The 17,227-nt window shown below is 42.8% G+C and overlaps 1 long non-coding RNA gene across 1 annotated transcript in view; it reads right to left on the minus strand.

The window, feature by feature from the left end:
- The window catches only part of LOC138257652 (uncharacterized), a 1,190,164-nt gene that overhangs the window by 883,803 nt on the left and 289,134 nt on the right, over positions 1-17,227 (minus strand). The window contains exons 2-3 of the long non-coding RNA XR_011198404.1: positions 15,042-15,205; positions 9,640-9,748 (exon numbers count right to left, since the gene is read on the minus strand). This is a non-coding gene — a long non-coding RNA (uncharacterized lncRNA). The remainder of the gene's footprint in view (positions 1-9,639; positions 9,749-15,041; positions 15,206-17,227) is intronic.

Below are 17,227 nucleotides of genomic sequence, written 5' to 3' on the forward strand. Positions count from 1 at the left end.
ATACAGACGAGCAGTGATGGGGAAGAAGAGGACAGTATAGAGGGCGATGAAATAGAAACAGTTGACGAAGAGTATCCTCTGATTTGTCTTTTACCAATGATAACTGAAGAAGATATCCCAGCAGAACTACGGGAAACAGTCGGAGAGAAAGTGTGGGACATGACAGGGAAAGAGGTGGGATTGATGAAAGGAGTAGAACCAGTAAAAGTGATGGTAAAGCCCAATGCGATCTTTCCCCAGACCCCACAATACCACATGCCACAAGATACCCTCATGAAAGTTGCCCAACTTATCGACGAGTTCGTGAAGCAGGGAGTACTGAAAGAAGTATTGAGCAGCCCATGTAATTCACCGATAATGGGACTAATGAAGCCAAGTGGGAAAGTCCGACTTGTACAGGATTTGAGAAAAATAAATGACATCATAATCAAGTGCTGCCCTGTCGTACCGAATCCGGCTGTGATAATGTTTCAGATCCCTTGCGAGGCTGAGTGGTTCTCGGTCATCGATTTGTCACAAGCATTCTTTTCTGTGCCTCTTCATGAGGACAGCCAATTCCTCTTTTGTTTCAAATTCCTAGACAGAGTATACAGTTGGTGCCGAATTCCACAAGGGTTCTCTGAGTCACCGTCGATATTCAATCAGGTTCTAAAGAAAGACTTGGAAGAGTTAGAGTTGCCATTCGAGTCAACCCTAGTACAGTACATTGATGACTTACTGGTTGCATCAAAGACAGAAAGTGGCTGCACAGCCGACACCATTGCTCTGTTGAACCATTTGGGAGGGAATGGACACAAGGTGTCTCCTTCCAAACTGCAGTTCTGTCAGAAGAAGGTGAAATACTTGGGTCACCAGATAGAGAAAGGGTCACGGAAAATAATGAAGGAAAGAATTACCAGTGTACTTCAAATGAGTCCACCAAAGACAAGGAAGGAGGTGAGGAAGTTTTTGGGAATGGTGGGATACTGTCGCCAGTGGATTCCCAACTTCTCGTCTCTAGCAAAGCCTTTACTGAAATTGACCCAGAAGGATGCTTTGGATGAAATTGAGCTGAGAGGAGACGAGATGGATGCCTTTGTTGAACTGAATGAATGCATGTGCAGGGCTCCAGCTTTAGGTATGCCTGACTACACGAAGCCTTTCACATTGTTTTGTCATGAACGTGATGCATGTTCTTTGTCTGTCTTGACACAAGCCCATGGTGGCGTAAACAGACCAGTAGCGTATTTTTCAGCTACTCTGGATCCGGTCGCAGCAGCACTCCCAGGGTGTTTGCACGCCGTAGCAGCAGTTGGTATCAGCCTCACTCAGAGTGAAGGAATAGTGATGGGACACCCAGTAACAGTCATGGTCCCTCACTCAGTTGAGATACTTTTGACCCGCTCCCGAACGCAGCACATGACTGGAGCAAGACTCACAAGGTATGAAACGACTATTCTGGGCTCACCGAATGTGCAGCTGAAAAGGTGCACTACGTTGAATCCAGCTACCTTGCTTCCTGGAGAAAATGCTGAAATTGAGAACGCTGAAGACGTCGAGCATGACTGCCTTCAGGTGACTGAATTTTGCACAAAACCCCGACCGGACATCAAGGATACAAAACTTGATGAAAATGACCAAATTCTTTTTGTTGATGGTTCATGTCTAAGAGATGGGGTGGGAATTTTGAAAGCAGGATATGCTGTATGTACTGTAACAGGAGTCTTGGAAGCGGGATGGCTTCAGGGAGTCTATTCTGCACAAGTAGCAGAACTTGTAGCCCTTACTAGAGCATGTCAATTGTCTGCATTGATGAAAGTCACCATTTACACTGATAGCCAATACGGGTTTGGGATTGTGCATGACTTTGGACAACTGTGGTCACAGAGAGGTTTCCTGACTTCTTCAGGATCCCCAGTGAAAAATGGGGAGAGAATAAGGGAGTTGTTACATGCCATTCAAGTGCCAGCTGAAGTTGCAGTGGTAAAGTGCAGTGCTCACACGAAAGGACAGGACTATGTGACTCTGGGAAACGCCTATGCAGATCAAGTCGCAAGATTTTGTGCCTTGAACTGTATATTGTTAAGGGATGATTGGAATACAATAAGTGAACCAGAACTCGAACCAGCTGAAGCATTTGCCTTGAAGGTCGTAGATACAATAGAAGAACTAAAAGCACTACAAAGTAATGTCAGGGAGGATGAAAGAGATTCTTGGATTAAATCACAATGTATAAAGAGACAAGACGAGCTATGGGTTTCACATGAGGGAAAATTTGTTCTGCCAAATGGTCTCTTATCACAGCTTGCGCGGTTCTATCATGGGCAAGCTCACCTAGGGAGAGATGCCATGATAAGATTATTCAAAACTGATTGGTTTAACCCCAGATTTCGCCAAGCTGCGGAAGCAGTTTGCCATCGATGTGTCACTTGCCAACAGATGAACCCAGGAAAGGGAACAGTTGTGAACGCGAGCCACATTGGTAGGGCAAGCGGTCCTTTTAGCCGAATGCAGATGGACTTCATTGAGATGCCTGTGCATGGAGGTTTAAGATATGTGTTGGTGATTGTGTGCATTTTTAGTCATTGGATTGAGGCATACCCCACACGTAGAAATGACAGTCTTACAGTTGCCAAGCTATTATTGAGGGAGTTAATACCACGTTTCGGATTCCCGATCTCTTTAGAATCAGATAGGGGAAGTCACTTCAACAACGAGGTGATGAAGTTACTCTGTGAAGCACTGAACATTGAGCAAAAGCTGCACTGTAGCTATCGCCCTGAGGCATCAGGACTGGTGGAGCAGATGAATGGTACGCTGAAATCGAGAATGGCAAAAATATGTGCATCAACAAATTTGAAATGGCCTGACGCATTGCCCTTAGTGCTAATGTCAATGAGAAACACTCCTGATAGAAAAACTGGATTGTCTCCGCACGAAATTCTCATGGGCAGGGCTATGAGACTTCCTGCAGTTCCCGCAAACATGCTTTTGAATATTACAGATGATATGGTGTTAGACTACTGCAAAGGTCTGGCTGACGTGGTTCGCTCTTTCTCTCACCAGGTGGAAGCGACCACCTTGCCACCGATCCAAGGTCCAGGACACGCCCTGAAAGCAGGTGACTGGGTCGTGATAAAGAAGCACGTGAGGAAGTCGTGTCTGGAACCCCGTTGGAAAGGCCCTTTCCAAGTGATCCTGACGACAACTACCGCTGTGAAGTGCGCGGGGGTTCCCAACTGGATTCACGCCAGTCATACAAAGAAGGTGTTGTGTCCCACAGATGAGGAAGTTGAAGCGCTGAAACTACCAGTGCCTGATAAAACGGTACCGAGTGCTGGGACAGAACAAAAGCGAACTGAAAGCGAACAAGCAACAGCAGGAGAAAAAGAGATATTATTGGAGAACGAAGGGTCCGACTCACTTGGGGAAGACCAAGGAGAAAGTTCAGACAGCGACGACGAAGCTGCAGGTGACAAAGAACCTGAAGCAGCTGAGGGTAGCAAAGAGCCTGAAGCAGCTGAAGGTGACAAGGAACCTGAAGCAGCTGAAAGTGATACAGAGCCTGAAGAAAGTAACGGTGACGAAAGGCTCGAAGAGAGTGAGAAAGCAGTCGAGCCTGAGCAGAAGGGGGCTTTCCCAGAAACAGACGATACAGAAGAAGAGAAGGAAAACGTGACTGATTCCCCTGAAGGTGGGGACAAAGAAGAGCGGAACGAAAGAGCTCAAACATCTACAGAAAGGATCGCAGGTCCATCAAACGGACATGGTGCAAAAAGAAGACTAAGTATCTCACCGATAAAAGAAAAGGGTAAAGAAGGTTTGAACGAAGGAGGAAGGCCGAAAGTAAAAGAGAAAAGAAAGGAAGTGACTGTCGTGGAACAATCGTCAAGTGAGGAAAAGGACTTGGCGAAAGAGGAGAGTGCCAGCGAAGCAGAATCAAAGAGAGAAGCAAAATTGAAGAGGAAAAGGATACCAAACAAGAGGTATTCCGGTCCTGAATGGGCATATGCGGTGAATGATGATTGGACTGATGAGTTTGTATCTCTAAGCATCGAGAACGAAGAAGAAGAAGAGATACCAATAGAAAAGAAAAGTTTCATAGACTCTGTTGACTGAAAAGGTAGTGAATGGCATTGCTTGCTGCAATCTAACGTGAGACAAACAACCAGTTGAGACATTGCTAAACCGAATTGAGACAAATGCTGCTAACCGATAAGTGACTGGCCTTTTGAAGAAGACGGTGTGAACATTGTGCTCGTTCAGCTTTGTAACTGAATTGCTAAGTAGTTTCATTTATAGGTGCTTCTAGCTCTCTGATTCTATACAGATCATGCCTGGGTACGCTATGCAAAACAATAGAAAGAAGTATTGTAAATACGTGTGTATAGGCTTGGTACTAACATGTGTACTAATAATAATGGCAATTGTGTTTGGAATGCATGGAAAGGGTGAGAATGAGACTATTGCTGCTTCTACTATTGTTCCTGTTACTGTCACTGAACTAACACCATTGAAAAGGCTAGCAATGGATGAGAGGCTCTTGCATGATAAGAAAGAGCTTTCGTATAACGTTTTCTATCGCTTACTAACAGAGTATGTTGAGACTATGGATGCGAAAGATTGTTATGTGTGTACCCAGATACCGACATCAGTAAAGGAAGGGGTGACTTATCACCACATGCCACTTACATATGGGATTACATGTAGTATAGTAATGTCTAGGTTTTATGGTCAATCTAATATACAGTATTTTTTCTCAAATTATGATGTTACCTTTGCTTATGTTCCTATAATAGCACAGCTAAGCGAGACTGCAAAATATTGGGATTACAAAATTATGAGGGATTTTTTCGAGCCAATGCAACCTTTTGAAACGGCTCATGCTCATAGGGAGAACCTTACTTGCTCCGTCTCTGCTGTAGAAATAAGCTTTTTAGATCGCACAGATGATAGAAGGGCTCAAATGAAGGCGAAATTAGAAAAAGAACTGCATAAGAGGACTTCAGTAGATAATTATGACTTTGCTGCTATAAAGACACAAGGAAAAATTGCTTTAGATGCTTGGCATGTAGGGAAGTTTTGTATATATCGAGGTGAATCTTACTATGACAATATTTTTGTAGGAGCGAGTGAATGCAAACATACGTTTATTTTTAAGGCCAAATGGACATTCATGATGGACGGACTTGACCCTGTCATTCCAGGGGTGTATTACATTTGTGGGCATAATGCCTATTATCGTCTTCCAAAGGGATGGTGGGGAAGATGTTATTTGGGTATAGTGTTTCCAAAGGTTTATCAACTGGATGACATATCGATGATTGAAAAGACACCTGGATCCCATCGTATCCAGAAAAGAGAGACCGCAGCTGCTGTGGTAGGTGATATATTTGGAAGGGACTTGCTTCAGTGGGACATTGGATTGGGGGAATTTGGAATGGAATATTATTGAAAATAATAGAAGGGATATTAATAGTGATAATTTGTGTATTTGGAATTTGGGGAATAAAAAGGGGAATAATAATGATTATGGAGAGAATTAAAAGAAGAAAGGAAGAGAAAATAATGAAAAGAATGGCAGAAGAATACAAAGAGCAAACTAGGGGAACTAAAAGGAAAAGGGAGCTGACAGAATTTTAATGGGATAAAATTTGTGGGCTAAATTTGTGTGATGACAAGTAGTCATCAGAGGAGGGATTGATGAAGCAGAAAGTGAAGGTTTTGATTTATTAACGCATAAACGTAGTGCTGATATAATCGTGTGTGTCATTAACCGAATTAATAAAGATTGTACGGGGACAAAATGTGCCCTCAGAGTAGTTTGCCAACATTTATATGCGTGCTTCATATAACGTGGTGTATTAGAATTGCACTAATCCGACATAATCATAAACGTGTGCTACGATTTGCTTATTTGAAATGCCTTAGCTTAGCATTACTTTAGCGGAGGCTTTGGCCTAGTTGCCTGGTCTCACGGTTTAAATGTTCGTATTTTTCCACTGTGCTATTAAACGTGTATTTCTGTTTGAAGCTGTACTTTTCCACAGAGACTGTTCACATGCTTATCTTAAAGTTGGTGCCAGCATGGCATATTTTCTCCTTAATTCAAGGTCGGCTTGCAGGTGCGGACAATGGAGGCTCTGAGAGTAAGCTAATGGAGAAACAATGTTGCAACTTGCGTACCCATCTCCAAGGATAATGTATGCTTAAGTAAAAGCTTGAGAACTGTCGTTTTTGATTGTTCAATTTGAAGCTAACCTATGAACCCTCCAATGGAGACCCTACAGGACTTGAATTGTTGTCTATAAAACCCAGGTGCACGAGAGGGAAGCTCTCTCGCTCTCTTCGGACATCCCGCCATTTTGACTTCGTAGCTACTATGACCCATTTTGCTGCGACGCCATTTTGAGAGACTTTGATGCTTTCTCTAATCGAGAGAAAGAGACTTTAATGATTCTTGCCCTAGAGACTTTAACTTTGATTTGCCCCTTTGCATGAAGTAGTAGTTTTACCTTGCCGCCGTGAGGCAATTGCCCCGTTCACCCCTGCCCCTTTGCCCGTCCCATGCTGATCGAGAAACGGTACCTGTGAGACGAAGACTTCATTGATTGCTGATTGGAATTGGTAATTATGAAAGGAAACTGTAAAATTGCATTGTGTTTCTTTTAGGTAACCAACTGCTGATTTTGATAAGGACCCTAGCTAGGAGTTTTCTAAATTGATGTTGCCAAATCGTTTTTGCATGAAGTCCCACATGCTGATGCTAATTTGAGGTTAGACGAGGATTCCATATGTCACACGATGCAATTGGAGATCTTGTTATGCTAACTAAATGTACGCAATTAGCCCATTACAGATTATCGTATTAGTGCTTTGCATTGCCACTATCGAGTGCCTTGTGATTCAAATGCTACATAGATTACACTTGTTTCGACGATATGGACAGCTATTAATGTTCATTTATGTTTATCATTTGGTGTTGAGACACATTTATATTGTGCTAGCTTTGTTAATATAGGGAAATAAATTCATTAACTTGGCAATAAACTGGTGTGGTTATTCCTGGCTGAAAGGTCAGGGTTCGCCGAAATGTATTCTGGACTAATAGTTAAGTGTTATGTTGTTCAAGGTGTTGCTTATGTTCGTTATTGATTATCGATTTGATGTGATTGATCGATCAAGAGTACAGAGAGTTCCCAATTAGTCAAAAGATTCATCGACCTAAAAGAGCATCCGAACGCAGGTAAATCAGTACCACGTTCCGCTCTATCACTGGTCATTAAGGGCCCCTTCTAGTATTAATGGCTTTAGCTGAAGGTGTTATATCCCAGTGCTGCAATCTATAAAACTATTAGTATATTTCGCTCCATGACGGCAGAATATCCTAATTTAAAAACAGCCTCCCAGAACACACGTGGGGTTTAAAACCATCTTCTGTAATAAACCTTCTGCCTCTTTCACAGCCTTTGCTGTACACACTGGACAGCTGCTGCTGCTGCTGCACACACATCCATAGCAGTAAGTGCCAAACATGGATAGCAGGTGCTGTGAAAGAAGCCAGAAGACAGTTCACGACTTTCCCTCCTCTCTGGTAAAATGTTTTTCTCAATGAGCAAGGCAGAGGGAGACACAGGGGCTGTGGGGAATCCCCCTTGATTCTTTGACTCCAGTGACACTATAAACCATGGGAGAAGGTGAAAGGAAATGTTTCCTGCTTTCCCTTAGCCACAGCTTCTGCCCCTCTAATTTTTCTGTGCAGTCCACATATCCCCGGGTGTGTGAGAGAATCAGAGGCTGTAGATTGAGACATTGTAATGCTGATAACAGTGATCCTAAACCATCAATAGCCTACTTCCTCCACAGTGTCTTCAATGGAGGTGTCGGTATTCTAATCTCACATTTAGTCAACATCACAAACCGCAGTCGGCTTCTTTAAGGAGCCATTTGGTGAACACGGTCTCAAAACCAAAGCAAACATCAACCAACAAAAAAACAAAGGAACACTCTGGAATGCCTATTGTCTTTGATTGTTAGTGATGCAGGACTTGTTAAGAGATCTATATTTTTTCTTTACATTTGCAGCGATCATTAACAGTGTTAATCAGCGAATGAGGTCATTATATGCCTCAAATTCCTGGCAGACATCATCACATGAAGATTCTCGAATGCCCATTGATGGTGATTGTTAAGAAACAGACTAGACAAAAATAAATATTTTTTTCTTTAAACAGAATTTCCCTTTTAAGGAACACTACAGTCCTAAAATTACCCACCCGTGCAGTACTGCAAATAAAGAACAAAAAGAGCAGATTTAGAGGAGCGGAGCTGAGAGGTAAATATAAAAGAACAGGAATGGAATAATAAAAACAGAAATTCTGGCATACTGTTCCAGCACGCCACCTTCTTGGAGGATCCACAAGCATTTGCTGTGGTAGGATTATGAAAATTACAAACTGTCTAAAAGGTGAATAAGAGGAAAATGACAGCAACCTACAGCATACATGACAGCATTTTTTAAAGAAAGGAATATTCATGATATTGGTGCAATAGAAGCATAGGTGCAGTCAAACATATGGCTACAATGCTGAATGACGTTAAGATTGTATGAACATGAACTTAAAAAACAAAAACGAATAAAACTTGAAGGTGGATTGTTTGAATTAATCAATAACTGGTAATTACTTGGCGCTAAATTCCAGTCCATTGTGTTTTTTGCACAAAGTGCCACTTATGCAGAGACCAGCAATATGCAAAATCGGTACTGACCCTGTATGAAGAATCAAGCTCAAACTGCCAGACCAGGGAACTACTAGACACTGCATCTGGACTCCAGTAGCACATGGTCTGGAAATGCCTTTTGCAATTAAAGTATCTCACCAAAAAAACATGAATGTGTAGAGTGCTTGAATTAATCCGATATACTGACATAAAAACATGCACTCTAACAAGTATAATCATGATCTGTAGGAGCAAATCGAACTCATCAGCCAACCTGAAACATTCGGAAAAGCTTCACAGGATAACCTTACTCAAGAAGGCGAATGACTGTCATGCTCACACGTGCACACATTGAAGAACTGCATACTCCTGTCCAAATTGGAAACCTCAGCAAGAATAACAGTAACAAAATAATGAAAGCAAAAGGCTCCTAGTTCCCACCAAATCTCTGATCTCATCAGTATTCTCACAGCTCTATAGAGGTAGACATCACAACTCCAACCTTACGCCCACTGAAAAATTGCAGACCTCCTATGATCCCACTGTCCAAAATGTAATACAAACTTCTACCGAACATCTGTGACTTGCCACCAAACTTAATGAATGGAGCAAGTTGATTCATATATACTCACACTCTTATTCCCAGTGAATAGGTTCTGATTCTGCTTTTGCCACCCAGACGAAGCACAAACCTGATCACGCCCCCAACACTCAATATCTCAGAGAGAAGTTTGTTTTGGGCCATCAAGGAAGCAACATAAATCTCACAATCCCAACATATGAAACTAAATACATTATGGGCCCTGGAGGAACAGTCCTGATAGAGGGGGAACAACCAAGCTAATATGAGGTCTGTAAGTATTAGGTAGCACTGAGTCACTTTCCCTTTAGAAGCCTGCTCTGAAATCATGCTACTGGTGTTATAATAAAAGCCCTTACCTGCATAAAGATGTTTTGCTTCACTGCAGTTTTGTGCTCAGACGGAAGCAGCAAATAGTGCAGTTACCTCACGCTTTTAGACAGCAGCTTTACAGGAGAGTCACTCTACCTAGGCCGAAAAAAATCAACAGTTATTATTCACTCTTCTGTAATACAGTACACACCTGTTCAGATAGATAACACTGTAAAACAGATTTACAGGTGAGTTATCTTTATCCATAGTTGCTGGTATTAGCAAGTCTGTAAGAGTACAGATGCACTTTGTTATACTATATACTTGTTTCTTTGTATTTCTTGCGACATTTGCTCTTTTTCAGTCTTTATCAAGAGAATATGCTAAAAAATATACAATTTCTTTGACTAGCAGCTCTATGATAGAAATCATTTCATAAAATCCAAGTTCATAATCCGCACAAAGTAATCGCTACCTCTGAGGACTGTTGTGAGAAATTAGGTTATTAGTTGAAAGAGGTGAGAGTCCCACTAAAATAATAAACACAATTCTTGCCAGGGTGAACCACCACCATTACTAAATAAACCTGTGATTAACCCTCTGGTACCCTGGCACAAAATCAGCCTGGCTTAAATGAGACACAATGTGTAAAGTATGCATGTAGCACTCAAACAGTAATAAAGAGAAAACACCACACAAGAAAAATCCCAAACCAATTTAGAAAACTAAAGTTAACTCAAAAAGATAAACTTGCACCAAAACAACAAAAATACAATGAGTAGAACCGGAGTTCAGAGTTTTTAAAGTTTGAGGTGAAAATAGTGCCTAAAAGCACAAAGCCCCACTCATGGGAATCTGGTTGTACCAGACTGGGTCAAAGTCACTAGTTCAGGTCAACTGTAATGGAGTGCAGGTTAGATACAGGGATCAAGTTTGCCCCACTGGAGAGTTTACCTTCACAAGTCCACGCTATGAACTGCTGGTGGAGTTTTGTGTTTACGGGGGCCATGCAGAGTACATTGTCAGTACAAGCAGCCTGTTGGGTGTCGCAGAAGGTCACTATTGTGATGAGAAGAGCTGGGGGTCACTGGATATTCACGTTGGTGGTCAACACGGACTGATGCTGCTGATGAGGACTGTTGTGGCTGGCAAGAAGAGCAGGCATTGCAGGCGAATTGTGCTGGCGGGCATTAGGGGTGGTCATTATTTGCAGTGAGGTTTGCATTTGCTTCTGGATTTTCACTTGGAGTTCATTAGGTGCATACTGTGATGTGAGCCAAAGGGGTGGATGTAACTGCTTGATTCTCTCTAGCGGAATTTACTCATAATTACTGCAAAATTGCTTGTAATTGTGTGAGAAGCATAATCCTGGATTTAGCACTTTTTTCTTAGTGAAAAATGGACCCTCGTGTCCAAAATGGGCATGAGGATGCATTCTGCATGAAGAAAATTACATTAAATGCTACAGGACACAAACAGTAATAGCTGGCAGTAGCTCACTCTCTTAATTCATTGTCCTGGTGCTCCTGCCATAGGACGTTTGCCTAAATTACTCTTAATTACTCAAGCTGGCATAATTTCAGTAATTTCACACATCACAAGGGGAATGTGTAATTAGTGAAATTACTCCAATTACTCTGATGTAATTACAATTCTGCGCTGGTCTAGTCCAGAACCTGAAGGGTAACTCTTGAGACTCAGGACTTACTCCAGCAGTGACTAGCCGCAGGGCTCCTGCAGGACTGGGTGGTGCTTGTCAGCTGGGCAATTGCAGGAAGGCCTCTGGTAGCTTGTTGTGTCCCTGTAAGTCAAACAGAAGGTCAGCCAACTGATTCAGGGGAGCCTGGGCTCAAGGCAACCAGACCCAGTCTTCCTTCTTCAGACAGAGCAGGTCTTCTTCTGAATCTTCCACAGGTCCAGGAGTGTTTTGATGAGAGGATCTTGAGGTGATGGTCTTATAGCCAGTGGCAGTCTGTGAGTTGAGGACCCATCTTTATCTAACATTACTTCTTTCTTTTTTTTAGCTCCTGTCTAGAGTATCAAAGGGCAGGCAAGTCTAGGTGTAAGGTGCATTTGTCAGTAACAGGGCAGTCAGCCTTTGGAAGTCAGGAAATAGGTTGGCATAGCTTTCAGGCTAGCCCTTGAAGCTCAGGAAGGGTGGTTTCAACTCACCATCATGCTCAGGAGAAAAATACCCTGCCTCACACCCAAGACCCTTTTGCCCCTATGTCTGGAAGGAATACACAACAAACAACGAGAGAGCCATTTACCGTCATGTGACCCTGGACACTGGTAGAAAGTGGAAAAGGGTAACCCAATTTTAGTCTATGTGAGAGAGAGTCATAATAGTGAGAAACGGCTTTAGGAGTTTTCAATGTCAGGACATTTAAAACAAATACACATGTCCTGCTTTTTAAATACCATGCAACCTGCCCTCAGAGTGAATAGGGTCTACCTTAGGAGTGACTTACAGTTATTAAAAAAGTTTACTTTGCCAGGTCATTTTGGCCATTGATAATTTTACTGCAGGCTGCCGTGGCAGGCCTGATACTCATTTTACAGGGCTACTTCAGAGGGTGGCACAATAAGTGCTGCAGGCCACTAGTAGCATTTAATTTAGAAACCTTGATCACATATAGTACTATTTACTAAGGACGTATAAGTAAATTAAATGTGCCAATTATCTGTATGCCAATTTAACCATATATATGGGAGAAAGCACAAGCACTTTACCGCTGGTTAGCAAGAGAACTTTGCAGAGTCCTAAAGCCAACAAAAATGAATTCAACAAAAATAGGGGGGTGAAAGTAAAAAGTCTAGGATGTCAGGTCTAACAACTGTTCATCATGCAAGCCCTTCTATTGCTATCTGTTTTATAATGCCACCAGGAACTTGAGAAAAACATACTGGTAACAAAGGGCCTGATTAAGATCTTGGCAGAGGAGTTACTCTATTGCATTGGTGACAGATACTCCATCCTCCAAAATGTAAATACCATATAAAACAATGGTATTTAGATTTCGGCGGATGGGATATCCATCACCGTTGCATCAGAGTAACCCCTCCACTGAGATCTAAATCAGGCCCATAGTTTTTATCCAGTAATCCACCAACTGGAATTTAAGTGACTACCCCCTTATGTTCTCATTAGCACCATGCCTATCTTCAGAACAGCTGTTAGACATATTGTTTGCTTTGACCCAAATGCATGAAGTTTAACCTGTGCATCTGTGTGTGTGTAAATGTGCGTGCCCTGCTTATGGTCCACTTGTGTCCTGCTTTTCTCCAGACAAGTCAGAATATATTTTCCAGTCAAGCACACAACAGGAATTCACAATTGTGGCTAACAACCAAACCTGCACAATTGGAAGTATGTAAACTTCTCAACGATTTAAAAGCTATGAGTATTAGTGGATTCTCAATACTACAAAACTATATAAAAACAAGGAGTCAAAAAGAGGAGGATGAGGTGTCGTTATTATTGAGGTTTGCTCTACTATGAGTTATGTTACCTCAGCACAAACTATGCAACTATGGCACACTCATCCATTAAGACTAACGATATTTGTGTCTGACCAAAATAACATGTTGAATTCCTGGTTAATTTCATAAATCGGTCCTTCCATCTTCAAGCAATGTATCAGAAGATACTTCTAATGGTCAATATTTCACAGCTTGATCCACACTTGGGGAAAATCCATGCAACACAAAGGGTAGATAATCTGGATACACTGGGAGTTAAAAAATAGGTTGTCTTTTACAACCAGGGGTTGTCCTTTCCATCCAGTGATGGCCTTTAAACAACGCAAGCTGAACATTTCCAGCATGAAGGTTCCATCCTTCGACAGTGACTAAGAAGCTGTAATACAAATGTATTTAAGTCACCAACAACCTTGATGCTTCAGCCTTCCTGTCCACATTTACGATCTGACAATGTGTGGTCTGTCATCCTCCTGACCACTGAGTTTAATGCAAGTCTTGAAATAAGTGAACAAAATCAAGTCATAGGATCTTTTAATAGTGTTGTGCATCCTTCAACACGGACCTAATCAATTACACCCTCAACATAACTTGGTTCCTGGCCTATTTATCATGCCATAATCACAGCTCTTTTAAAGAAACCAAATGCTCACATAAGACTCCATTCTAGTACCCTATGATCAGCTATCATGTCATTGTGATACTGGAAGGTATGTTACTTAAGTAGAAATGAGCTTCCTCCATTGTTACCATTTAAGCAGCAGATGGATGCAGAGAACTAGGTCATCACAGGCAAGCATCAGCCAACAACTTCTTATATCAATGCAAAGCCATGACCGAGAAGCATTAGACCAACATTGCCATAGCTAATGACACAGTCAAGAAAAGTTATCTTGCTTCACTGATGAAGGGGCTGGATAGGGAAGCAGGACAGTCTGAAACAGAATTAAATATTTTCTCTCCTAAAAAAGGGAGAAGAAAAGAAAGGGAGCAGCTTACGTCACCAGAAGAATTAACCTATGGTATCCCCCCTCTGTACTCCTCTTGTATGTTTGCAAGTGTCTCCTACCCAAGGATAGGCTGGTGTTAACAATTATTTCTGAAATATGCAAATGCAAAATTAACTACTAGTATGTCCTGTCAGAAATATTCAAACTACTACTTTGTGCTGAGGTCCATAGTTAGAATACGTAGGTCACCTACTAATAAAATGCAAGAATACAGAAATAGGACAGATGTCATACACTATGGCCTTCATTACGAGTCTAGAGGTCTTCTGACTGCCAAATTACGAGTATGGCAGTTTGGCCTGTGCCAGACCGCCACTTACCCGCTCCTACTGCCAGGGCGGTTGGATCCACCAGCCCAGAAATTAGCATCTCCGACCCAGCGGTCCAATGAAGACTGCCAGCAGTATTAGGAATCAGCTTTCCACCAGGGTTTCCACAGCGGTAGCACCGCCACGAAAACCCTGGCGGAAAAGCTACAGGTGACAGGAAATGTCTTTCCTGTTACTGGCAGATGACTTCCCCAACCCCCCCTGCAAGCCCAATACCCCCGATCCCCCTCTTTCCATACCAGAACCCCCATCAGAACAGCACCCCCTCCCTCTACCAGTACAGCACAACCCTCGCCACCCCTCTATCCCCTCTACCCCCTCCCCGCATACACGCACACAGACACCCACAAGCACCCCGCATACACTAATTTATGCACCCCACATACACTCATTCACCAACACTTACATAAAAGCATTCACTCAAAAGCATCCATACATGCATTCATTCACAAGCATTCATAGACGCATTCACTTTCAAGCATCCATACACGCTTTCAAACACGCTTACAAACATGCATACAAACACCCATACACAGACATGCATTCAAACACACTTACAAACACCCATACTCACATGCATAAACACTCACATACAGAACACCCCCCTTCCTTGTCGGACGATTGACTTACCTTGTCTGGCAAGGAGGTCATCTACAGGGAACAGGTGCTTCCAGTGTCAGCAGCGTCCCACCATCAGGACACCGCCAGGTCGTATTACTGCCCAAATTGTTGAGGAAATCCCTCAGTACTTGTGATAGCACTGGAGGTCTTCCGGCACCCGTGGCTTCAGCGAGCTGTGCAAAAAAACGCCAAAGTTGTAATGAGGGCTTATGTGTGTTAACTGTATGTGTGTTTAGAAGGAACATTTAAATTTTGTATTTATATAATCAAGACAGGCTCTGAAACCAACATAAAAAGATAACATTAAAACCTACATGTGATTATTTAACAGTTTTTCAGCACACACAAAAATGTGTTCAATTGAATCCTCACACCCAGATATGTTTTGTCATGCTATGTGTACAGGTAGAGTGTGATATCACTCTCAAAGTATCCTGACATTCAGCAGGTGTGCTGGCATAGTCTCAAGATCTTTGGAGGGGGTGGTTACTCATAGGGCCAAGTCTTCAGATTTTTGCAAAACTCAAGTAGAGAGGAGAAGGCTCTGGTGTGTAATGGGGGTCGTTCCATGCTTTTGGAGCAATGTACGAGAAGGATCAGGCTCTATTTCTGTATGTGCTTAGGATGTGTGCGCATAAGAGTCCAGCTGAGTGAAGGCATCTAGATGGTTGATGGAAGGAGATGCAGTTGTTCAGTTAGTCTCGACCTGTGTTGTGTAGTCTTTTGAATGTGTAGGTGAGGATTTTGAACTGAGTGTGTTTGTGTTTTGGGAGCCAGGGAAGTGGTGTGATGTGAGCCCTATGTAGAAGGTTAAGGATGAGTCTGGCTGCCACATACTTGATGGTTTATAGTCTGGTGAGTTTCTTGGTTGTACTGGCATAGAGGTATAGTCCAGCCTGCTTGTGACGAGGGTGATTGTTTTTCTGTTTTTGGTTGGAATCCATTTGAAGATTTTTCTCAGCATCCTCAAAGTGTGGAAGCAAAAAGCGGACACCACCGACTTATGCTGGCATATCCAGCTTGATGTCAATGATGATCCAGAGGTTTCTGGTGTGTGCTGTGGGTGGGCCACAGGTTCACCAGCCTCCAAGTGGAGTCCTAGAATGAGGTTGTTTCTTCCAAAGATCACTGCTTCTGTCTTGTCCGTGTTGAGCTTGAGACAGCTGCACTTCATCCAGGTGGCGACCTCGGTCATGCAGGTAGTGAAATTGTTCCTTTTGTCAGAGGTTTTGCCCGAGAGGGACATATTAGTTGTGTGTCGTCAGCATGTGAGAGGATGATAATGTTGTCGGTGCATATGACTCTGGCTAGAAAAGACATAAATGTGTTGAAGATGATGAGACTGAGGTATGAAGCTCAAGGCTCTCCAAAGTTGAGGTTCTGGACTTCCAAAGTGTATGTTGTTAGGCTGACCATTAAAGTTCTGTCAGTCAAAATGCCGATCCCTAGTAAGCATCTGATGAGAGTAGGGTGTGACACCTTATTGGAGGCTGCCGGTAGATCCAGAAGGATAAGGGCTGCAAGAGTATGCGGGTGTCTTCTGTTGCGGCAACGAGCATTGTTTCTCTGCTGTGGGGGGTCTTTGTCTGGACAGAGTGCTTCTCCAAGCTGGTGGTTGATGAGGTGTCGGTGAACCATCTGTTGATGAGTTTCGCTAAAACCTTGGCTGAATTGTAAGCTTCTCACCTATGAAAGGCAGTCACGGAAATCACAGCTGCAATTACCTTGTTTTTAGTTACCAATGACACACTAGACAAACCTATAGCCCTGTTGAGGGACACATTGAAGGCAGTGATGCTGGGCCAGTTTATCTCAATAGCTGCCCGCTTCACTAAAGATAAACGAGACACTTGTGGTAAGTTAGAGTCCACCATAAAGGACCTAGAGGAGATACATAACCAAACTGGCTCATTTGCTACACAGAGCCAACTCATGGTGGTGCGCAAGCAATTCAAAGCTCTTGACAATGACAGGGCAGAATAATCCCTGCTGCGAACAAGACAAACATATTATGCTGGCAGGAACAAAGCAGGCGGTTGCTAGCTCACTGCTTACGATCCCAAGCTGTTCAGCAACATGTGGAAACGCTTGTGGGCCCTGACGGTGCCACAATTAATCAAGATGGGCTCCTAGCAAAGGAAATTGAATGCTTCTACACCGTACTTTATACAGGACCTAGACCTAGAAACTGCCAA

The sequence above is a fragment of the Pleurodeles waltl genome, chromosome 1_1, assembly GCF_031143425.1.
Source record: "Pleurodeles waltl isolate 20211129_DDA chromosome 1_1, aPleWal1.hap1.20221129, whole genome shotgun sequence".
In the NCBI taxonomy this organism is placed as follows: Eukaryota; Metazoa; Chordata; class Amphibia; order Caudata; family Salamandridae; genus Pleurodeles; species Pleurodeles waltl.